This window comes from Mastigoproctus giganteus, chromosome 11 (genome assembly GCF_048544385.1).
Source record: "Mastigoproctus giganteus isolate SK-2022 chromosome 11, ASM4854438v1, whole genome shotgun sequence".
NCBI classification, from domain to species: Eukaryota; Metazoa; Arthropoda; class Arachnida; order Uropygi; family Thelyphonidae; genus Mastigoproctus; species Mastigoproctus giganteus.
Genome location: NC_143585.1, coordinates 52,562,849 through 52,587,837, shown reverse-complemented (window position 1 = coordinate 52,587,837; position 24,989 = coordinate 52,562,849). Strand labels below are relative to the sequence as shown.

The 24,989-nt window shown below is 37.0% G+C and overlaps 1 protein-coding gene across 5 annotated transcripts in view; it reads right to left on the bottom strand.

The window, feature by feature from the left end:
- LOC150078009 (uncharacterized) overlaps positions 1-24,989 on the bottom strand; it is an 85,981-nt gene that overhangs the window by 42,874 nt on the left and 18,118 nt on the right. Inside the window, exon 1 of one of the 5 annotated variants that reach the window (XM_090384209.1) lies at positions 1,447-1,566. The exons of the other annotated variants lie outside the window; for them this stretch is intronic. The gene's annotated coding sequence lies outside the window, so the exon portion shown is untranslated. Of the gene's footprint in view, positions 1-1,446; positions 1,567-24,989 lie in introns of those variants that run through there. 5 annotated transcript variants of the gene reach the window in all.

Genomic DNA, 24,989 nt, shown 5'->3' with positions numbered 1-24,989 from the left:
AACTTGTTAATCCGTTCTCATTGCATGTATCATATTAGTTGCAATTTGTGCATGCAGTGTTGTTATCGATTGCTTATCTTTTTTGTTTTAAATTTTAACCCCCCTCCCAAATGTCAGTGAACAGATATTTTCTAAGAAATTGTTCTTCGGTGATTGCAGAACGGTTCCATGTAACTGCCAGCAAATACCAACTCAGCCACTGACCTCCCTCCCCACCGCAATGGCGATAAGCCAGTTTCGCCACTCAATTGATACGTGGCGAATATTTATAATTACCATTAAGAATGATTCATGCACTCCCACGCCCTTTTGAATTCAACAATCAAAGCCATTACTTGATTAACCGACACGCATTTCAAAATAAAGGTAACTTTATATATATAAAGTCTTTGTAAAACTTAAGTGATAAAATTAATTTCATTTTTCAAATATGAAAAAAAAAAATTATATATATCTCCTAATCACAAAACACACTAAAACCTAATCGCAAAAAATAATAAAAAAAAAACTAGTGTCATCTTTATGAAAGAAAGCGCATAATGTAGTGTACTATTTACGAATTTAATTGCCTTTGTCATTGCATTGTTTCAAAACGTGAAGGATGGCTGCTGATTTTGGATATACGTACAGGTTATATGGAATTTTTTTTAGAGGAAAGGGGAATGCATTGATAACTACTATTGATAACTTCCACAAACTAGTAGGAGTATAAAAAAAAAAAAGTCTAAAATGCAGGGGAAGCTCCCCCTCCCCGGTCCTTCCAAAGCCTACGCTTCACTGTACATAAGCACTATACCTTAGCGATGGGTGTGTTAACCGACGAATACCTAAGAAATCAGTTTCACTTCATGAAAATAAGTTAAATATAATTAATTACATTTTTATTACAATTAATAACCGATTAATCCTGAAATGGTTCACTAACTCAGTCTATCTTTATGAAAAAATATGAAAGGATACGCCTAAATTCTTTCAACCTCCAAACTGCAGGGTGTGAATTTCTTTAATGTCTTCACATCAAGTATACATTAAATGACTTTCTACACGAACCAGCTAATTTATCTTTATCACTTTCAATAAAATGGAACATCATAAAATTTCGTCTATTAGATATGTCACTGGCGTGGTGCTACACCTACAGTTAGAATTACAGTTTGAGTATGCCAAAACTATTTGGCGTACTATTCAACATCAAAAATTTAAATTAGTTGAATAACTTCCACCTATAATAATACAATCTACATTCATTAGTTTTGGCCTTGCTTGTGAATATTTTTGTTTCTTTGTCCCCAACAAGACAGTGCCAGCAATCTGAGCCGCTCCCCAATGACAAAGTCTATTGTGATTAGTAGTCATTTTCACAATACGGTTTTGAAAGTAGTTTCCGTACAAAAGCAAAAAAAAGAAAGCAACGACATACTAAAATAATAATTTTTCATTTCTTACCTTTAAGTTTTGTTTATTTAATTGTACTTTTATAGACAACTAACCAACAACGATACCGCTACAATTGCCTGCTCTACTCGTTCAACACACTCACTCATTCAGACGCTGCCTGGCTGTCACAGCCCCACCCATCTGACACCACCCACCAATGGTCAATGGCGAACGTCATTAAGCTTTGTGACGCTAGGGGGACTTTTGTTATAGTAAAATATGAGCAAAAACTTCGAAAATTTTATTAAAAATGTGAATTGTTTGACAAATTTACACACGGAATGTACAGCACAATTTCCTTCCTAAATATTTAACGGGGGGAAAAAAAGCGGCCAACTAAAACACCGGGAAATGGATATCTATCGTTCGACGAAATGCCGAGTGGAGTTTGCGCTTACTGAAACTAAGAAGATGGCTGTGGGATACGCGAAGCTCTAGGCAGTTCACTAAACGGCCTATTTACCACTTCGGTCTGTATATAGTGTGTAATAACAAAAAATAGATAAATAATAAATAAAAATGTTTCCTTAGGAGACGTTTAGTGTTCAAAAATACTCTTATCAAAACTTTTAATACTACAAAACTCGTGTTGATGTAGGATATATACAAGGGGGGGGGGGGATAATGGAAAACACGATATGAATGTAGTAGTTTTTGTAATGGCTGTATGACGTATTTATGAATAAGCAGATGATTTCTGTTCCTTGCATGTAGCACTCCGAATGAAAGACGATAAAAATCTATTTAGAAGTGATATAAAAAAGGTACAAGAATGTCCAACTTGGCTGAATTCCAAAGAGATGGTGCACATTTAGCAGGAACATAGGTGAGTAAAACTGCTGATTTGTTTAATGTATCCAGGGCACCTGTATCCAAACTGATGTCTGCATTCATCAAGTATGGAAAAACGAAGTCTGATAAGACGAATTACGGCAGAAAATCGAAATTGACTGAAAGAGACTGCCCGAAAAAAAGACTGAAAAGGATTGTAGCCCGAAAACAAAACTACTGTATCAAAACTAACTGCAGAGGGGTGGGTCTGAATCTCAGAAATCCAGTTTCCAGCAAAACAGTTCGACAAGAAACATATTTATGGCAGAGTCGCTATTTCCAAGCTATTCGTTATTGGTGGTAATGCTAGAAACAGGATGCAGAGTAAGGAGCACAACGAACTGGACATTTGATTAGAAACATTATATTTTAAAAAGAATCATCACACTTTTTCTAACAACAGGGAGAATTTACTTTGGCAAAAGCCAAAGGAAGTGGATCATGCCGACTGTCTTGCCAAGCGTCAAGTATGGAGGGTCGACATTCTTTACGTCCTGTCTTCACTCTGAACGGGACAATCACTGCCACTGATTACCTTCATATTCTGAGTGATCAGGTTCATCTCATGGTGCAAACATGGTTTCCTACAAACGGTGACATTTCAAAATAATGCTCCAATACAAACAGTCAGATGTGTCCAATCTTGATTTAGGGAGCATGAAACTGAGGCTAAACACCTGCATAATAAGCAGACAAACATTTAACTACTGTGGGAATATTTAGAGAAGAGTGAGAAGCAGATTTCTTCCGCCTTCAGTCAAGGAGCTTGAAACGTTCTTACATGGAGAATGGTGCCGACCGGGTGGGTAAAGTGCCTGCCTGGCATCCCAAAGATCAAATTTCAGGATGTAAATCCTGAGATGCTAATTACTGTATTTTAGAAATAGAAATTCTGAAGGGAAGGGGTAAAACGAGTCAGTCAGTCAGCCAGCCAATATGGAAAAAATACTCAAGCATTCCGACTACGACAAAAAAGCATTGCACAAAGACTTCTCTGCACCTTTTCCAACATACATTCCTCCTCCTCCTAACACGAGGCATCCAAACTTGTACTGAAGATGCGGCCTGAGAATTGCTTTATGCAAAGTAATTATCTTGGTCCCTTCAAGCAAAATCTGTATATCATTGATATAACCCCATCGGATGTCCCTAGCAGCCTGTCTGCACTGCTCAATGGACTTCATGATAAGACTGTATAATTACTAAGTATTTTTCATTCTCCACGACCTAGTTTGGTACAACCCAAATGGTATGTTATTCTGGGTTTGTGACTACCCATATGTACTTTGCATTTATCAATGCTGAACCTTAATTGCAATTTCTCAACCATCTGCCTAATTTATCCAGATCTTGTTGGAGTAGCATACCCTGCTTATTGTACATCAACCACCTTACCAACCTTTGTATCGTTAGCAAACTTTAAACTTGATATGCCTTCTTTGATATCATTAACGAATAGTGAAAACAGCAAGGAGGTACCAACATTTAATCCTGAGGGGCTTCACTAATAACATTAGTCCATGAAGTATATGAAATTTATATTTTATCAAATATTTTATACATAAATTTAACCCATGATCACATAAGGCCAGTTACCATGGAGAGTTTAGGAGCGTTTCATCTAATGCAACTTGCTTTATGCATGTCCTTGTCTGCATTAATACGCTCACCCATTGAATACAAGCATCCCTAAAGTTGTTTTTTTTTTTTTTTTTGATTTGGTAGTTGTTGGCGCATCGGCTTCTGTGGCCATATTGCACCTCCCAAGGTTTTTGCAGTACTTTGATCCAAGCCCGAGGCGGGAATCGAACCCGCGACCTTGGGGTTGCCGGGTAGGTACTTTACCCACTCGGCTAGCCCGGTCGGCCCTAAAGTTGTGAATAATATGCTGTTCCAGTGATATGCCAAGCAGCTTCATTCATCCTAAGTTTATTCATGTCACGGTAAAATGAAACTAAACTTAAGTTAATTTGTTATTTATAATTAGCCGCACAGCTAAGGCCATAAGACGTATTTTTCTTAGGCGCATTTCTGGATGAAAAACAAGTTTCCTGGAGTGGAAAATTATGCAACCTTCAAAGAAACTGAATAACACAGCCACACTATGAAAAATCCATAAATCTTCCCGTCTACATGAGATTTGAAGCCTGGTAAGCACCATAATTTTAACAAAAGAGGTGCTACTGTGGAAGCCAGGAATTCAATGCAGCGTCGCCAGTACACCATTAATGGCGAGTTCTTTCAGAGGTCTACTTGGTAAACTACTGGCAAGATAAGCAACAGCTGTTGTTAGGGCTTCTTTTGTGCATCCACTACTTTTGTACACTAGTTCATATAGTTTATGATGTATGTCTGCACATGTCCACAGGCAGTTATGCCGCAGGCTCATCTTGATAACATAAATAAAACCCTACTCACTTCTCCAAGATCTGCTAACTGCTGCTCGACTGACCATGCCTTAGAGAATTTCTCCCGCCTCCAATAGGATTTGAACTCAGATCTCTTTCAAACAAGTGACAAACATGCAGCAATCATAAGGTCTGAAAATTACGATCACTCCAGAGAATAACAAAAGGGAGTAAGTGGTTCAAGCCAATATGGACGAACCACGATATTAAGTACCCTGAGTAGTTATGGATATTTTTTTTTTTTTTCAGCAATGAAAACCAAGGCAACTGAACATGATACAATATCTGAAACTGCCAAACCTTAAACTCCATAGAAAAGATCCTTCCTTTATCCATCCCTATTAACACGTAGCAGAAGTCATGATTTTAAGGCCGTGATGGGCACGACAGCAAAGCCAACATTCCTTTTTCATATTGCAGCATTCCTATTTATGGATACAGATTTAAAATGGAGAGGGCCGCGTCTCGATTACAATGTGCAAACACTATTTGGGTGTGAGAGAGAACTGCCAAAGTCATGTCATAAAGTTGGATATACATCTAAAAATTATTAATTAAATCATATTATCCCCCGCCCAATATCTTTGGAGTTAATAGGGGATTAATACCGAAGTGATATATCCAATAACGTTGTAGAGTGATTATTTTTTTTTTTTTTTGCGATGATGCTAACAGCTGGATTACAATCACGAAGCTTACAAGAAAACCTTCGCGAAAGCACACTTCTTAGACTCATTAGCAATAAATATTCTAAGCGTTAACAAGTATTTTGAAATAGTTGTTAACCAGTACTAATGTGATTACAATGACTGATACAATACCCATTATAGCACTAATGTTCAGGATTGGGATTTGCTAAGTCATTCACAAATATATATATGGTTACAATTGTAAATACAGAGAATTTTACATTTCCATCTTCTATAAACCTTTTTCTAATGGAAGCTCAACTATCGGTTGGGTGAGACAATTGTGGTTTCCTCAACCACAACTTGTCTCACCTGCTCTGATTATTAATTCTATGATTCCCTCCTTTGTAAATAGGACATTTTAAAAAAGGATTCCGGTGCAGTTACAAGTAACTTGAACTTCACCTCCTCAAAGGTTTCACAATTTAATCGAGTTTCTTATTGAAATAGCTTTAATTTTAAACTGTACCTACAGAAATGAGAATTTAACTGATTTTATGATCATTGATTTTTATTTTCCGACGAAAAAAACTCTTTAAAAATGAGAAATATTTTTCTTACCATTACGTTTCTGGTTATTTTCTGTATCCTCAATCTTACGTTCGTCATTTAATTATTAGAGAATTAAAAACGAGAACGACAAAACACCTTTTGTTTTTAAGGTCACTTGACAGCATACGTAGTTTAAAAATGTAAATTTATCAAGAACTATTGTAGTAATACATCGAGAAAGCCAATCCGAGACAGCCTACACCAATAACCAATGATTTGCAATCATCCAAGGAGTCAAAAACCACACGCACGTGTTCTTCCATACCATAGAGATTGCTTTCTTCAAGAAGACGCAGAGAAGAAAACTTTAATTAGTCAATACCTCTTTGATTCCGTTCTGGCAGCGTAGATGCCTATGTGAGAAAGGAGTCAAATAGTAGGGTGGGTTTTTTTTTTTTTTTTGTAGCAAAACCTTATGGCTAATACTATTTTCATTCAATTCTGTAATTTAATGCAATCGTAAATGCGTTAAATTACAGAACTTTTAAAAAACACACCAAATTTTTTTTAAAAAATTGTATATTTTAGCATGTTTTTAAAGAGAATTTCCTTTCCTTTAATTTCTTTTTTTGTCCCTTCAAAAACGTAAAATCGAAATTTCCTCTAATATACCTCAAAATTCAAGTATTGGCCTATTCACTTTCAAACAGCCAGAAGCATGGATCTTGGTGAGAATTAAATCGTAGGAATGCATATGCTCGTAAGTAGGAAGATAATAGTACGTTGGAGAAGGGTGTAACTTGAAGTCAAGGTAGTGGCACAATTCCAGTAACAGCCATTGGAAAAGGATTCATCAGGGTACCTCTACTGCTATACCAGTCCTTGGAGCTACCCTCATTATTACGCGATTTCTTTTATACTCTGAAAAGAAAACCGTAGTCAGTTTCCATTTCAGCCTTTTATTATAAAAATACACTGCCTTTCCAGGTACGAAAAATAAACGGTATAATGCTTAATTGCATATTTAGTTAGCACTTTTATTAGTATAAATATTCACATACATGATAAGCCTAGAAAATAAGACTTTCTTATTATCTAGAACTTATCAAGAGCGCCAAGATAAAACAGGAAGGAACAACCCCATTTTGAAAGATAGTTAATTTTCAGATCACATGCTCAGAGACAACCGGGCGTATTTTTAATGTGTATAATTTATAAAGGATTAATGTAACTGAAGAAAGATTCTCTGTGGTTTAAAATCTGCCTCTATTTCTGAATTAAGTATAAAAGACGGATTTAACTTATACACAGAGAAATGATTCAATTGAAAAAAATAGCAATTAAAATAATATTAAATTTATCAGCGCACAATGCAAACTAAGAATTTTTTTTACCAGCTGCCACAGTCTGCTATAATAGCCTAATCTTCGGGTCGGCCTTTGCGCGCACACACAAGAGAACTTCTAGTATGAATACAAGCATGCCACAGGCAATATGGATGAATGGTTGCGAAGGCAAAGCAAAGATGTTAGGAGGCAATGGAGGATTAAAATTCCAAGGGTATATAGGAGATACAATGTGTTGAAATAAGTTAGAGTCCAACTGAAGGGAAAGAAGCTTGTTATTGCCAGTGGTGAGCGGGTTGTGGTACGGTTTTGGGTTGTTTGCTCAAAACTGAAGTAAAACAATTCCATTAACGAGGAATTTATTTTGCTTCTATTGGAACATGCAGCAGCCTGAGAAGCAAGGTGTTACAAATTTTAAGTCCTGCTGTGGGTCATCATGAAACAACCAAATACATAGTCTTAATTACCCTAACACGTGTACGTACACTAATATTAGCAGCATAATAAATAAATTTGATGAATTTGAAGTACTGATTAAACATAAATGCAGACATTGTGAGGATATCAGAGACATTGTGTCACACACACATAAAGGATGCAGAATTTGAATATGGGGAGTACAATGTGTACAGAAAGGACAGGACCGTTAAGCATATTAAATCTTAATATTAATTAAGTCGACATGCATGATCAGTGCAATGTTGAGTCAGTCTGGTGTGACAAGTACTGGGAAAACAAAAATGAGCAGTGTGTTATACGCCTAATGACAGTGATGAGTACAATAAACAATAACAAAAAGAATGGGCCAGTAAATTGTAATGTCTTATAATGGGGATTTTAACTTTGCAGATATTGACTGGGACTTGTGGGATGGTTACACTAGCAAGACCTTTGTGGATTTATTACATGACTGTTTTCTACAGCAGAATGTTGAAGCAGCAACAAGAGGAATCAGTACTCTTGATCTGATTATCAGCAACGACTCTTCCTACATTAAAAGACTGAAGGTAAAAGATCCTCGGTAGCAGTTATCACAGTGTGCTGATGTGGGACTTAAAGACAAAACTACTGTTAAGGGTAAAGGGAAGGGCTTTTGCTTCTATAAGGGTGACTACAGTGGTCTCAGTTTTTAAATTCTATACAGCTGCCAGCAGATGCTAAATGTGAAGCATCCAGGAAAGTAATGGCAGAAGCTAGGCTTTTCACCAACTAAGAAATACAATTTCAGGCTTAGACCTAAAATGGATATCAGATGAACTGATAAGACTTTTAGCTGAGAAGAAAAAGGCATGGGATGCACAAATTATCAAGCAGCACAGAACCCTATGGTAGATATAAACTAGTCTGTAATCAAGTCACACAGGAGGTTAACCAAGCTAAGGTAGATTATGAGAAATCTCCGGAAAAGAACGCCAAAAAATGCAGCAAAGACTTCTTTACTTATATTAACAGTACAAGAGGTTGAATCACATTGGTCCACAACGACCATGGTTTAACCGTTGAGGATCCCCGTCCGGGTTGCTGACAAACTGAATAAGTATTTTGCATCTGCATTCTTGCACGAATTCTTTATTGAGGGGAATTCCAGAAGTTCAAAATCTAACAGGCAGCTAAATGATTGTGATAACTGAGAGGAAAGTGGAAGAGGTATTGTTGAAGTTAAGCGCCTATTGTAGTTGGATCTATCCAATTAGATTAAGGAAAGTAAGCAAACCCTTATTCATGATTATGAAAGAATCTTTGGATTCAAAGGAAAGTCCATTTCGGCTGGAAATATGCGAATTATCCCCAATTCACAAAGGGGATTAAAGGGTGACATAAGTAATTACAGACCTGTCAGCTTAATTTCTGTTCAGGGAAAATAATGAAGTCGATAATGGTTGAATAAGTAATGCAGGAGGCAGTTATACTTCAGTCATAGCATGGGCTTGTTAGACGGAAATCTTGTATGATCAATTTGATTGGATACTATGAGGCAGTGACAAAGGAACTGTATGCAAAAAAATTATATCCTATGCTTGGATTTCAGGAAAGCTTTTGATACTGTTGCACATAAGACGGTCGTACAAATTGGAGCAGTGTGGCATTAAGGGTAAGTTACTGCTTTGGATAAGTGGGAGAAGATAGTGGCTGTTTTCTATATTTATTAACGATGTTAATGAAGGCATATCAGGCTTACTGTCTAAATTTGCAGATTACACAAAGGTTTTGGCAAGGTGGTTAATAACGGTAACAGGATCTAGAAAATTTAGGCAGATCTGCTGAGAAATGACAATTGAAATTTAACCTTGGAAAAAAAAAAAAAGCAACGTACTACATATGGGTAGATGTAACCCCAGAGTAACATACAGACTGGTACTACACTCAGGGTAGCAGAAAAGGAAAAAGACCTGGGGGTAATGGTGCAGTCAGATATGAAGTTCTCCGAGCTGTGCAGACAGGCTGTAAGGATAGCTCATGATGTTTTGTCAATGATACACAGGAATTTTGCTAGCAAGGTTAAAATGATTATCCCACTGTATAAGGCAATGGTCAGGCTACATCTTGAGTACTGCATACAAGTCTGGGGGCCTCACTTTAGAAAGGATATATAGTTGCTGGAACGAATGCATAGTTGCAAAACTGAAGCCATTCGTGCAGAGCCGGATTTAAACCTCTTGTGGCACAGAAAAAGGCAACTAGGTTGGTGAGAGGGAACAAAGGGGTGTGCTTGCCACGGAAGCAGGGCCCGATTTACACATAAGCTAAACAAGCTACAGTTTAGGGCCTCATATTACAAGAGGCCTCGCTCCACATTATTTTTTTTAATATTGTCATAGTGAACCGGTGAAGGACCTCATACATGCTATAGCTTAGGGTCACAAGAAGTTTAAATCCGGCTCTGCACGAATGGCTTCAGTTCTGCAAACTGCAGCGTCTGGAGAGTGGACCTGCAAGGTGATCTGATTGAGGTACTTGTCTTTGAATGGAGTGAGCAAGCTCAGTGCTGATGGGATTCATCTGAGGACGAATCTGAATGTATGCCCCCCTCATTTACGTGGGAGCATACATTCAAATTGAGGAAGAATGGTTGCAGAACAGATGTGCAGAAGTTTGCTTATAGCCAGCAGGTAGTTGTTTGCTGGAACAAACTTCCATCTGTTGTTGTGGAAGTGGATAGCTTAAATAAATTCAAGGAAGAACTAGACAAACTATTGTAGGGACTGGATAGGTGAAATGGAATTTTTTTTTTTTTTTTAACTGATGCTGTATAAAATAAAAATAAATAAATTCTGTTTATACTCCGGGACAACTAAACGGTCAAAGGAGGTCACAAGATAGACAGAATACAAGAACCAGCCCTGTATTCAGTAGTCACGGGCTTGAACCCCGGTCACTCAAGGCACGTATGCACCCAAGGTCACTTATGCACCCGCGTGCCTGACCACTAGGCTACGGCGGCCTCTAAGCTTGTTTTCTTGCATTATCTTCCACTACCAATACTAAAATAGAAAGCATACGGCGCTCGAAAATCCAGTACAGATGAAGAAATAGAAAACAAGACTTTGTACCAGTATCTTGTACACTCCTCTGATCCTGTGACCGGCCAGGGCTAACGCTGTTTGAGATTTCTTCCTTGCATCATTTGCCACTACTAATACTAAAGAATAAATTGCAGAACTTGCCATTGAAATTTAAGTGGCAAAAGAAACTCGTTACAAATTGAGTATAACAAATATCCTAGATTTGTGTTTAGAGAAACCATTCAGTCTAGGATTACATGTACATTTATGACGTACTGCACATTACTCAGACTTGAAGTTAATTGAGAATTCCGTATATATTTGTCTATTGGACTGTATCGATGTGTGGATGCTATTAAAATGAATAAATAATTCGTTCGCTTTTCATCTGCCAACATTTAGTGGAAATGCGTAAAGGACTTATTGTGTTCATCAATGTCCATCCATCGTCCGCATACGACTCAGTGGATGGATTCGTGAAATTTTAAATTTGATCCTTTCTTTTAGAAAGACCTGTCAAGTCATCCCAAGTTTCACTAAAATTTAATACAAAAATAGGGCAATGTTCCCCATACTTATCTAAAATATTAGATAAGTATGGGGGAACATTTATCTAAATTAGACAAAATATTTATCTAAAATATTAGATATTATGTTTGAGAAATTACATTTTTTTTTTATGAAAACCCCAAACACGAAAGGTGTCAAAACCTATAGTACTTAGTACCGTGCATGGGTTGAAGGAGAAGTATGGGGGAGGGGGGGGATGCCGGAAACTTTGCTCTAGAGACTAAACATGGGTTTCACCACTTCAAGCCTCCAATAAGCAAAGTGGTGGTATTTCACCGGTTGATGAAAGTCATCTACCACATTAGTCGATAAGGAACCATTGGAGCGACATCAAATTTTCAGCATACGTTTTGTTGGTCCCTGGAAAGATTTCAGGACAAATTCTGATTCCATGTCCCCTCCTCTAATCCAGAGAAACGCTACATAAGTTTGCAACAGCAGCTTCAATCATTTTCAAAATTTCAGACTTGTTTAGAATATTCTTATACTACGTATTATTATTCTTCGAAACCATTGTACCAAATTCCAAGTCAATAGATTAACTCACCTCCTGTGCACCCCTTACTTGACCTCACTGATCACTTAGCGACGTTTTGGTAAATGCATGAATAAAAGTGTTTTATCTGAGGTTAATTGATAATTGTCGGACTTAATTTGCATAAAGTATCATGTGTATCAAACATTGTCTTACCTCGGAAAGAGCGTTACCTCTTGATTCAATTGGCAATTAAAGACATGATTTGCAAATCCCGCTTGTTTTTCATAATTTTAAAAGCGTTTTCCAAATCAACCATTCTTAGCATACCTTTTATATCTAATGGTTACATTCGCATCAGATAATTTGTGATCTCTAGCACTCAACTTTACACTCGTTACGTAGAAATCTACCCTTGTCTTATCCAGACCGTAAAAGGTATGAGGAGGTTAATAAACAGATATTGTACTCAAGGACAAGTTGTTGCGCAATAACATGACAGCATACTCTCTTTTATGGGCATATACTTGCTATCAATGACCTAAGTACAGTATCTGAATTATGTGCCAAATAAGGATTATATTTTCGAGAACTATATTTAGGGCAAAGGCGCAGAGCAGAAAAAAAAAAAGGAATCTAGATTAACTACTATCAACCTTGATAAAATTTTATCATGTACTATTTATGAAAGTAACTGATTCTTCATCAGCTATCTATATCATTAGATAATTAAATAATCTGATTACGTAAACCAACTATTTTCATCAATCAATGAAATTATTAATTACTAATTTATTATAACGCCCCAAATTACTCTTAAAAAAAAAATGTACTTTTAACCACACTATAAAACTCAATCTACATTAACTATAAAAATTAAAATTACAAAGAATAAACGCTAGAATGCAAACAGGAAAATACTGCTCGACACTACCTGGAAAGATTTCAGCAATATCACTAATCTAGTACAGTGATTATCTCCTAGTTTTGTTCTTACTAAGCAATTGGCTCTGAAGTAAGCACTTTTGTTTTCGAGATAAAGGCTGAATCCTTAGAATGGAATGAGCTTTAACAAAACTAAGTGTTATATGAATCCTTCCACACAGCATAATTGGTTACTAATTGCTCAATGTTTAACAAAATGTTCCTAAAGTTGATAAGATAGCAATACAAATGATCAGAAAAACTCACCAAATCAGAGAAACTAATGAATCCTTGTCACACGGTCTTTAATGTATGCAATAATGAGAACATTGAAAGAAAATTAAAAAGAAACGCATTTTAACAAATTGTGATCTAGAAAAACGAGAGAATGCTATTAGCAAGCAAAATGAAAAATAAGAATTTGATCAACAGTATTACTGAAAAGCCAAACGTCTGAAAATAACTATACCGTATATAAATGGTGTTGACCAATTAAAAACGGATAGGCAATGCATATCAATTTACAGATCACTCAAAAGATCACGTATGCGAACATGAGTATGCACAGTGCGAGATAAAGACCATATGCAGCCACAAAAAAAAAAAAAAACATGCATAGCCTGTTTACTGTTACGTCTTCATGCTAACTACAATAAACAGTTAAAATGCAGTTCTTCCACTGGTTCCGATGGCAGTACAGAATAAAAAATAATAATATAAATGAATGGATAAGACTAGATGGGAAAAACTAATGTAGAAAACAAATGCTTGAGTGAAGTTACCTACGTAGGCCAGTCAACGAAAATGAGTTGGTTACAGAACAGACATCTAGAAGATAATGTGGAAGTGGATACATGTGAAATGAAGACAGCATATTTAAGAGTGTACAGTAATAAGATCTGTTAAAAACTGATGAGAAACTTTGTTACTTTACTGAAATATTATGTAATTAATCTTTTTTCTTCAAATAGGCCTCAGATTATGAATCAGTAATTAATCTTTAATTGGAAGAATTAAGGAGTTGTTACTGTTCTACAAGTATATACTATACACTTCAGCATCTCGTGATATTAGTGTATACGAGGGTGGGTCGCTGCATTTTTTCCCTCCATGAAATCATTTTTTTTTTTTTAAATAAAAGTAGCTGCCAGCCATTTTCCTTTAGCGCCGAACTGAGTCGGATCCGCTCAATTCCGTTTATAATTCTCATAAAATTGTTGAAATTCTTTTAATGCAAATTAAATGACATTAGTTACTGTATTTGCATTATTACTACATAGTTTAATTTTATTTTTGAACAAACCGAAGTTTGTACAGTGGCATCATTATTGTAAAGTCATATTGTGAAATCCTTCACATTGAGTTGCCCTCTTTGTACTTCAAGTAAGTAATGCTTCTCCATTAGAGAAGACTGCTGTTATTTTTAGTTCAGTACCATCACTCGGACAGCACTGTTTCGCAGCTATTTTGGCTTCTCAGTGAACGTGTAAGTACCAAGAGGTATTCATATTTTGAATCTTACACAGTTTAAGACTTTCTGCCATAAAATATTAATGCAAATTAAATAGTTTTACTTTGAAAACAAATTCGCACCTGATCATCTTTAATTTATTTTAATCATAAAAATTTAATATTACAAAAAATATGATACGAATATCATTAACATTAATGGGAGACCTGTTACTGATGGGCATCCTCAAATCTTGTCGAGGCCGGATTTACAGGAACGAAGTAGCCCAGTTACTACAAGTCACCAAGCGTCGAGGGCCTGGAGAAACTTTGCAACAGACTAAATCCGGCAATGAATCCAAACCTGACAGTAGATAGGCAGACACTGGAATCTTCTTCCGTATCTTGCATGACTGCCTTGTGTTTCATGGTCAAAAATGCATTCTTGCGAAGTTGAAGATAAAAAAAAATATTGAAAGCTCTTCCAGATATTGCAGGATATTCTTCTTCCAAGGATAGCCAAACCACAGATAAAGATCATACAATTTCATTAAAAAAAGTTATGTCGCAAGATAACCGACAAGTTCTTCCATTTCCACAGGACTAAGATTTGATGTATTATAGGGATATGTGGAAGAATAGTAAAGCATCACTACCCAATAATATTCCTTCGTAGAAATAGACGAAAAATAACTGATCAAAGCAGACAAGCATCAACACTCTTGTTATCTAACTTCCTTTTCTTTGCCACAAATTTTCCATTGCAGATAGTTAGAATTAGAGCAAAAAACCAAGAATAAGTTTTTGTTCTACTGCTATCGCAGCCCTCAATTCTTCTACTGCAACTGTAGGAGACTCACTGATGATCGTAAGATTGCGTCTTTCTCTTTTCATGATCAACAGTAAAAGAAAAAGAAATTACAGGAATAAACCTAAACTCACTGCTAGCATTAAAATATAGCAGGAATCATCATGATATCCAGAATTAACTACTTTATATTCAATGGTGCCCTGTACTGAGTTATGTCGATCATAGGTTATGAGAGTAGAAGCCTACAATAAGCAAAACTCAGTTGTGGGGCTTAAACATTTGAGACAAACTCGAATTTCATATTAACTTAATCATCATCATCATCATTAAATCGCACTCCCTTTAAAAGCTGGACCCATCATTGCAATACACCGGTTGGGAATGTTTGCTTTATGTCATGGATTTCACTCACTTTTACTTTCCTCCTTCGTATCCATAAATATTGGCATAGTCCAGAGGTCTACCATATTAACACCAACCAGGCTGTCCATCTGATGAAGGTATTCAACACCAAGATGACCAATTAACGTAGTACTGATTTTCTATTATTTTATTTATTTATTATTATTTTTTTTTTTCATTTTGATGTTTTGGGCGTGTTCACTGAAGCAGTAGTGTCTCACCAATACGAGATTGTTGACAAAGACATTCGAATAATTATACGACGTTATTTTAAAACTTTAATTCATACCCCATTCAGACATTTCTATTAATTAGACTTGGGCACATAAAATTAAAATATTCCTAATTTTTCAAGTGTCATTACGGTGACTGTATACGATATTCAGAATATACGAGCGTCGTGTGAAAAGTTCGTAGCCTGGGTATGAAAAGGTAGTGACAGTGTGAAATTCCTGTACTTAATGCATAACACTTAAAATAGTAACCCATCAAGTTTCATGCAACTAAAATAACCTCATTTTTGTTACAGGTCCTGAAGTAAAAGATTTGTGGAAAGTATTCAAAATCAGTCACTGTGCAGTCAAATACTGGGGAGGGCGGGAGAGGAACTAACGACAATCGCAATTCATGAGGATATGGTAACGACAATGGGGAGGCTGCTCCTTCCTTCCATGGTTAAGTGGGAAGCAGAATTTAAACGAAGGAAGGAGAGCCTGGAATATAACACACGCTGTGGAAGACCTGAAACACCCATAACTCTAGAAGTAGTTGACAGTGTGTATGATCTGATAAGTGATCGACGAGTGACAGTTCGGTACATTGCCATCGTCTTGGGCATCTCGTCTGAACCACAAAAAAACAAACAGGCTCTCATTATGTAAAAAGGTATCGGCATGATTGGTCCCAAAGTTGCTGATAGCAGATAAAAATGCACACTAATAATCAAATCAAGTGAACATTTGCATTGTTTTCAAGCAGATCCAGCAAATTTCTTCACAAGGTTTGTAACCATGGATTTGACATGGGTCTATCACTTTCTGCCAGAGACAATAGAGCAGTCCCAACAGTAAAAACACGGCTCCTCTTCCCCTCCAAAGAAGACAAGTTGATTCCTTCTGTTGGCAAGGTAATGGCCTTTTTTTTCTTTTTTTTTTGTTATACTGATGGAGCGTTGACAGTGGCTTACCTTCAGAAAGGCCAGACAATCACAGGGGGCATATTATAGAGACCCTGTGAGGCATTTGCGTAAAAACAAAGACAAACGCTGAGAAAACTCAGCAAATGGGGTCTTATTCGACCAGAACAATGTACCTACTTACTAGTCTGTCATCGCGATGACTGCCTGCATGAATGCGGATTTGAAGTCTTGGACCATCCCCCATATTTACCAAATCTAGCACCATCGGACTTGCCTATTTTCTAATCTGAAAAAATACTTGGCTGGCATCCATTTTCTCATAGCCGGTGACGTCATTGCCGCATTCCTGAAAGCCTAAAAGAGAACTTTATTCGCAGCTGGAATCAATGCAACTGCAGCATCGGTGGATAGTGTATTGTCTCCAAAGAGAACTATTTTGATTAATAACATGTTAGACTCTTCGAAAAAATCCTTCATACTGAGGCGCCGAACTTTTCAAATGCCTCTCGTAACGTCACAAGTTGGAAAGCCTTATGGCGATCGCATTCATACTCCACTTTTGGAAGTGGCAACGTGAATGGTATTATAGGACCATTTCATGTAGTGCAGAGGGAGACGTGGCGCATTATAGCCTTAGTAGCTAATGCGCCAATAAAATCAAAACCAAACCAAACGAGGGAGACGGCATTTGTTTTCATCCCAGCGCTTAAAATTCTTGACACTGTCATACTGCAGTTTGGAAAAAGCAAGAGTTGGAATTTTTGGACGTGATGTCACCTTATACCAGGAAGGCCAGCTAATTATTATAACAGGAAAAAGAGTAAAAGTACTAACCAATCCAAGGTTAATAATTGACAGACTACGCAAGTTCTCAAAACAGACTTACTCAGAAAAATATGGCCAACTGAGTGTAATAGAAAATAGTTTAACTGTTAGAATGTTTATAATTCCAGCTGTCATCATCTTTATTATAGAGAGCATTTAATATAAGGATCGCAAAGATTCCCTATACGGGCCAAATCAAAAACCCATGCGATCAGATTTGGCCAAATGCTACCCTACACATTGGGAAACCAAGGTTAAATTCTCGTGGGGAAGATGGGCTATAATTACTATACTGGTTCTTATTTCCTCTCGTCTCGCCGCCCCCTGCTGGGTCAAGTCACTGAAACTGTTAGGGAAAGTAAAGTTAAGCTATACGAAAATGGGTTTCTCAAAATTTAAGCACGTGTTTGCTGTTCATTTACTAAACCAAACATGGCAAAGTTTTAACAATATACGGTACACGTTCAGTAACAGTTTTCAAAAATGTATAACTAGTCATTTCAATTCAGACATCTGAATTTGTGATATAGATGGAAGAGTAATACGAAGGCAACTGATTATTGCTGTAGTCTTGTGCTACGTGAACTTCACTATACTGCAATGAGCAACACTGAAATTTTTGGATCCTAAAAATATCCGTAATACAGGTCCCTGCAGAGCGAACCTAAAAGGAAAAAGAAAACTCAATGATGCTCAAAAGGTTAATTTGAATTTAAAGAAAAAAAAGCCTACTTTTTGGGGCTTATGAAATCTGCTCTGGGAGGACAAGTGAAAAATCAATTCAAGAAATGTTTGGCATAAATCAAACGGTTCCAGTAAGGGACATTCGCTTACGGGAAAGAAAAAAACAAACGCACCTTCAACATACGAATTAATATATTTATAATTTATTACATATACACAGATGTTGCTAATGATTTGCATTAGCAACACCTTCCTAATACCTCGTGGTGCTACCTTTTGCCCATAATACAAATTTTGTACAGCCGGAACACGTCTTGGCATGGACTCCAAAAGGCGTTGAAGGGTATTCTGTGGTAGTGCTAGCCATGAGTTGCACAACAGGTCTAGTAAATATTTTTACATTGTTGCTTTTTTAAATCCAAACATTTCTTCGTCAGGCAGAAAAATTCAATGTAATCCATAGGGAGTTGTTTTATTAGGTTGTTTTCTTTTCGAGTGCTAGAAAAGAGGTCAATATAGGCCAGAATATGGTATTAAGTTTAGAAAACCGAATTAGAAGAATTAAGCCGGATGAAAACATAAGACAGCTATATTCAATTGTTCATGTGTTGGTGTTATAAAATACAATAGCTTCAATTTCCATGATTCTCAGTCCATATACACAGATGTTGCTAATGATTTGCATTAGAACCATCTTCCTAATACTTCGTGGGGCCACCCTTTGCCCATAATACAGCTGGAACAAGCCTTGGCATGGACTCCAAAAGGCATTGCAGGGTATTCTGTGGTGGTGCTACCCATGAGTTGCACAATGGGTTTATTAATGCCAACACATTGTCAGATGGATGACCGAGCATCGAATGTCCTTTTCCAGGAGGTCCCAAACATGCTCAATTGGGTTAAGATCGAATGAGTTGGCAGGCCATGGAAGAACGGAGAATTCATTGTCATGTTCCTGAAAGCAGTTAGCAATCAGCTAGGCCTTGTGGCAAAGCTGTCTGGATACATTGTCATCATGAAGGGACGTAATTGGTTGGCCAAGATAGAAAAGTAGGCGTTCCCATCGAGCTTGATTAATAGACCCAAACCATAAACACCACCCCCTCTAGCCTACCGAATAACACCAGGTGCCATGGCTTCATATTGCTTTCTCTTAATGAGAAGATCATCAGCATGGAGTCAGAAACGGATTTCAGACTAGGCAAGGCGCAGTTACTTTTGAGCATGGGTGCCCGTGAGAGTTGTCAACTGCCATAGCCTATACGAAGTAATGACTGGCGTATAGTTCATGTGAATATGCGGAGTTGGGGGAACCACAGTACCGCTTGACAGAATACACAAAAGTCCATATGGTTACTGGTCTTGCTGTCCCTACATAGTGGTTGGCTGGGCCTCTGTGCTGCGTCACGAGACACGATGCTCCCTACGGCCGTCAAACACACGGCTGTCCCACGTTCGACTGCTGTTGCTCCAGTCACTGTAGACTCGTGACAATAGGATGGGAGCGCCTAACCATGTTGGCTGTTATGGAGATACTGGCACCTGCACGTCTTGTTCCCACAATCATTCCACCATCGACGTCGGAAAGATCTCGAGGTCGACCCATTTTTTCCTTGGAGAACTCAAACTGATCGCCAAGTGTGCGAACTAAAATTATATCAGCCGTTCCCGACTTTGAGTCTTCATTAGCATCACACATTCTGAACTATGTATCACAGTTCGGAATGTGTTCCTGAAGATCATGAAATAAAATCATGGAAATGTACAATATTGTTTAATTTCTGTTTATAAGAATGCGGAATTAAAGATTTCGGCATCAGTACTCATGCTAACACACATTAATATGCACGTTAGAGGTTTGTATACCTATAGCACGACACACACACACACACACACACACGGCATCGTATTTTATTGCGTTCTTTCATAACGGCTGATATAAACAAGAATTTGCCACTGGGTGCCATATTACTTTTTATTTCAGTAGTAGAACGAATCATGACATGCAAGGAAATTTTGCATTATTTGGTTTCGGATTACGTCCGTGAAACAAATTAATGAATAAAAAAGACATTAATGTACAAGAAACTTTTGGGTAGCTCCACAAATGTAAATTTGCTCTTATTCTTACATTTCGGAAAGAAATTTAAGCGTATCTTTGAAATTTTACTTAGTTTTAAATTTAAGTATCTAAAAATAAGATATTTAGAGATGAATATACCTTTTAGAAAAATATTTCTTTAAGAAATATTCTAAGTTCCGGAGATTTAAAATAACTCATTACTGTAACCATGCATGCACAATAGGATAGGATCAAATAAATTGTTAACTTTTCTGAATATACTGTACTACTGATGAAAATATGTAGCTGAATATCTATTAGATATAAACACTGTCCCTAATGCAAAAGGGTTAATATTCTTCGGGAGCAGATGGGGTCAACATAGGCTGGCGTTCGTGGCCTGAACGCTCCCTGACCTACTTCTGGGTGTAGCCAGGAGGCTACAAAGAGGGGAGGGGGCTAAGTGTTCGATTTATTGAGCTAATCGCAGGCAGGCCATCTGTCCACAGAAATTTTTACTTAGAATTCATTTTTCGATGGAATTTGCTGAAAAGTGTTATGATATCTTAGAATTAGTAAAAGAACTGATTTTCTTACTGTGCTGCTAAAAAAATGTAAGTATTAAAGCAGATTTTAGAAGACAGCTTCCTGTTGTGTAACCCAATTTGGAGACGGGAAAAGTCTGTGACCTTTGCTGTTCCGTATAGGGAGTAACCAAGGGGAAACGGAGAGAATCTACCAAGTCAAGTATTGTATATAAGAAAAAGAATACGCTAAAAAGTGAAAAGGATAATGAGCAGAAAATCACTTTATACTGCATGTAACAAGGCTACTTATATGCTGCTGCTGCTGCTTGGGAACAAAATTGTACCAATTTGTGGTTAATCGATTAGTTCACAGTGAGAAAGCTCAGCCACGGCGCCTCCTGTTAGTACTGTACTCTTGTTTCCAATCAAAATTAGGCCTAAAGCAGTTAGAAGTCCGAAATACAGTAGTTTAATTGTCCAATCAAGTCATTACCATCTCCAGTTACTGCAGCAATTGTCCTTTTTAAGGGTTATTTTATAAAGTAATACTTATGACCGGTTATTACGTTCACAATTATCTTGATCGTATCTAGAGGCTTTTGGTACTTGGTGCAGTTATTTGACTCCATAACCACCATTTAGTACAGAATAGAATAAGCCGATGAAAAAGTCGTTTGGTGAAAGAGACTAATCTTATCCCTGTTTTCAAAATATAATCTAAAATGCTTCTTAAAGAAATATTGAAGTTAAAGATTTAATATATTTAATACTTCATACAATAAAATATATTAGTATTTATTAGTACGATGTTAAACACATGGAAATTTGAATTCATATGGTTAATTCAAAATGGCGAGATTAAATAAAAAAAAACAGGGAGTGGGGGGGAGAACAGCAACCCACATACAGCGAGCGTCTAGCGGTCAGATCGATGTATTGTTATCGACTAGCACGTGAGGAGTAGCATGGTTGTGAACCTGTGTGCAGTCAAGGCTGCCCGCTGTCTGGACGGAAGCTGGAATGTAGCCTTTGTGATCGCTTGTTCTCCCAAGTATGAAGTTGGTAAAGTAAAAGAAACTGAATCCAAGCTTAATGGGTAAATAATTGCAGGAAATTTGTTTTTTGGCTTGAAAAATCTTTCAAAAACTTACAGAAGTTAACATAAGAATTACCATACTCAAAGCGAAAAAAAAACATTTTTAAATTAATCGGATATCTACAAGAATGATGCTAAAATAAAATTTATTCCATTAAATAATTTGGAAGTTAAATTAAATTTTATTCCAAGGAAAAAAACTGGTATTTATGCGAGTACAAATCTATGGATCAATATCAGGGTCACCATCCCCAGTCTGGAATTAAGCATTGCGCGGCAAACCGAAGTAATCAATGGCGAAGTTATGGCAGCTGAGCCCAAGGGTGAGGGGACTAAAAATGTTACTAATAGAATAATTTATTTTAATTATTGCCGCTTTATTTTTAACTGCTTGGCAAAATGTTGAATGGAAAAATTGCTAACATTCTTGCGTAGCTTATATATAATGTGTACTGCTTTTCTTTTATAAAAGTTGACAATCATGCAGTTTCAACTGCATGGCATTTTGGGACACGCCTCCCACTTCACATACTTCCTCACCCTATGCTTAATAATGGGTATAGACTCGGGCAAGTCTAGCGTGTGCCGTTCTTCCATAAGTGAAGTTAACTGGGGAAAACCTGCCGAGTCGGCCCATTTCTTCCGTGACGTACTTGGAGCCGATCCGTGGGGTTTGGGAGTTTCTCTCTTAAAATACCTCTTCAACGGTCAAGGCAGCTAAATCATATTGTCCGGATGATGGAATGCTTGCTGCCTTAAACGTTAAGATGCAAATTATTCTCTTGCACCTTTGTTTTATTAGGTGGTGGTCTAACACGTTATTTTTCTTCATAGGGCTCTCTTACCGAACTCCCTAGCTTTAAATAAGACTTTTTTTTTAACCGGAATGTTTTATAAAACTATTTGCATAGTACAAGTACTTTAAAAAATTCTTTGTACTTTGTTAAGGTACAAAGAATTTGTTAAAACCTCTTCGCGAGAACAAACAGTTAAGAATCACGACCAATTTACATTAACGGGTTTTAAAACTTTGATCGTAGGAGCTTCTTGAAAAAGGGAAGTGGGACGCCATTACAAAATTTATCACCAAAAACCGAAAACTTTCTAGGCAGCAGTAAAACTGATTAAAGTATGTGCTACCAAACAAAGGAAAGAAATGAAAAATACCTTGAAATACTGTATGAGAAGTATTAGAGTATCTGGTCAGGGCAAATCACTTCATAAAAATGAAGAATTGCCTGTTTGAACTTCAAAGATTTTGGATATAGCTAAAGTTTATCATTTTCCTCCTTCAGTTACTAGCACTTAATGGTTTGCCATCCAGTTATTAAATACGTTTAACTAACACACGAAAAATAAACAAATGCCACAATACACAAACGAATACAGCTTGAAGTCAGACAACGCCACCTGTCATTCCTTATACATTACATATTATATATATATTACTGTATATTATTACATGACCGTAAAATTTTAGTGTAAAGGTTTAATCGTACAGGTAAAGGATAGTGACGGTTTAATCCTCTAAAAATTGCTAGCAACAGTTACCGAGGTAATTCCTTAAAACCAGCTTCGTTAAATTGAATAAAAATGAATCTCGGCTCTGCTACTGTGTTAACTTTAGAGGGGGGGGGGGGAATAGTCCTTACATCACTACACTTATAACAATAAATTTGTCCTTGATGTTACTCTTGAGTTTTGCATCATTTGAAAGGTCTTGAGGAATCGATTTTATGCAAGTAACTATCACGAGTCCCTTCTGGAAGGGAACTCCATTAATTAAACAGACCAAAGTGCGGGAGTAAGAAATAGGAGCCATTTTAGTGAATTTATAATTTCACCACAGAGAGGCTAACAGTTATAATAATAGTAACAAATTTGCGGAATGGAGTGTCACTTCTCAACTAGTTAAATCATTACTAGGAGGCGTAATGCACTACCCGGCCCAGAATTGAAAAGGACCCGAAATTCAACAAAGCAGGTTCTCAATCCACGGAAGGAGAACTCTTTTTTTTTCCCCCCCGACGTTAATTCTCACACCTGGACCCGAATTCTAAGCCCGACCCGAGTCGTACATCCCCAAATAAACTTTTTATTCGCTATTGTTTCTGTGCTCATGTTTTTTCTCCACTTCAAAGAATTTTAACAAACCACCTAGGAAATTTATTAAATTACCAGTATACCCACTAATCCACCATACATAAAATTAAAGGGATATACTTTTTTATTCTTTAATTTCTCAGAAATTAAAAATTGTAATAAGAATTCCAGCATCTTCGGAACATAGCACACTTCGGATCTTCGAAAGTCTGCGCACAAAGCAAAGACAAAAAGCTGAACTATGAACCCATACTACCAGATTAGATCAGTGGGTAGCATACTTAAATATCTGGCAAAATGAATAATTTTGTACCAGTATATACATTGCAAATGCACAGTAATGATGTCATACAGACTTTGAAATATGTAAATCAGAATTTGATGTTTGAAACTTAATGGGACGTAATGCATGAAGTGCATGGGAAGCATATAAATTACGTGATACAGAAGCCTATGAAAGGAATTGAATCACTTGGGACACTTGATATTAATGGATTAAATGTTGATGACTCTTCTCAGGTTGCTGACAAATTGAATAGGTATTTTGTATCTACATTCACATGAGAGGAATTCTTTAGTTAACTTAGGGGATGGGGAATGCTAGAAGTTTATCGAACTCAAAGGGTTAGATAAACCCTTGAACACAAAGACACCTGGGGTGGATGGGATCTATTCAATCATTAATTAAGAGAGGCAAAGGATGTAAGCAAGCATTTGGCCATAATTATGAGAGCAGCCTTGAATTCAGGGGAAGTCCCTATGGATTTGAGATGTGTGAATGTATCCCCATTTCATAAAGGGGATCAAAAGGTGACAAGAATAATTACAGACCTGTTAACATCCGTTCCAGGAAAACAATCCAGTCACTGGTTAAAAAGGTAATGCAGGACCATCTTGGACAAAAATGTAATTATACTGCACTCACAGCATTTGTTAAGGAGCAGTCTTGTCTAACCAATCTGATAGATTACTATAATGCAGTGACCAAGAAAACTGGATGCAAAAAATAATTTTGATATCTTATACTTGGATTTCAGAAGGCTTTTAATACTGTTGACCATAAAAGACTGCTTGACCTTAATGCGGCATTAAGGGCAAGTTACTGCTATGGATAAAGGGATGGTTGAGTGGAAGGTAGTGGTTATCAATGGGCACTGTTGTTCATGGACCAATGTTATCAATGGAGGTCCCTAGAGTTCAGTGCTGGGTCCATTGTT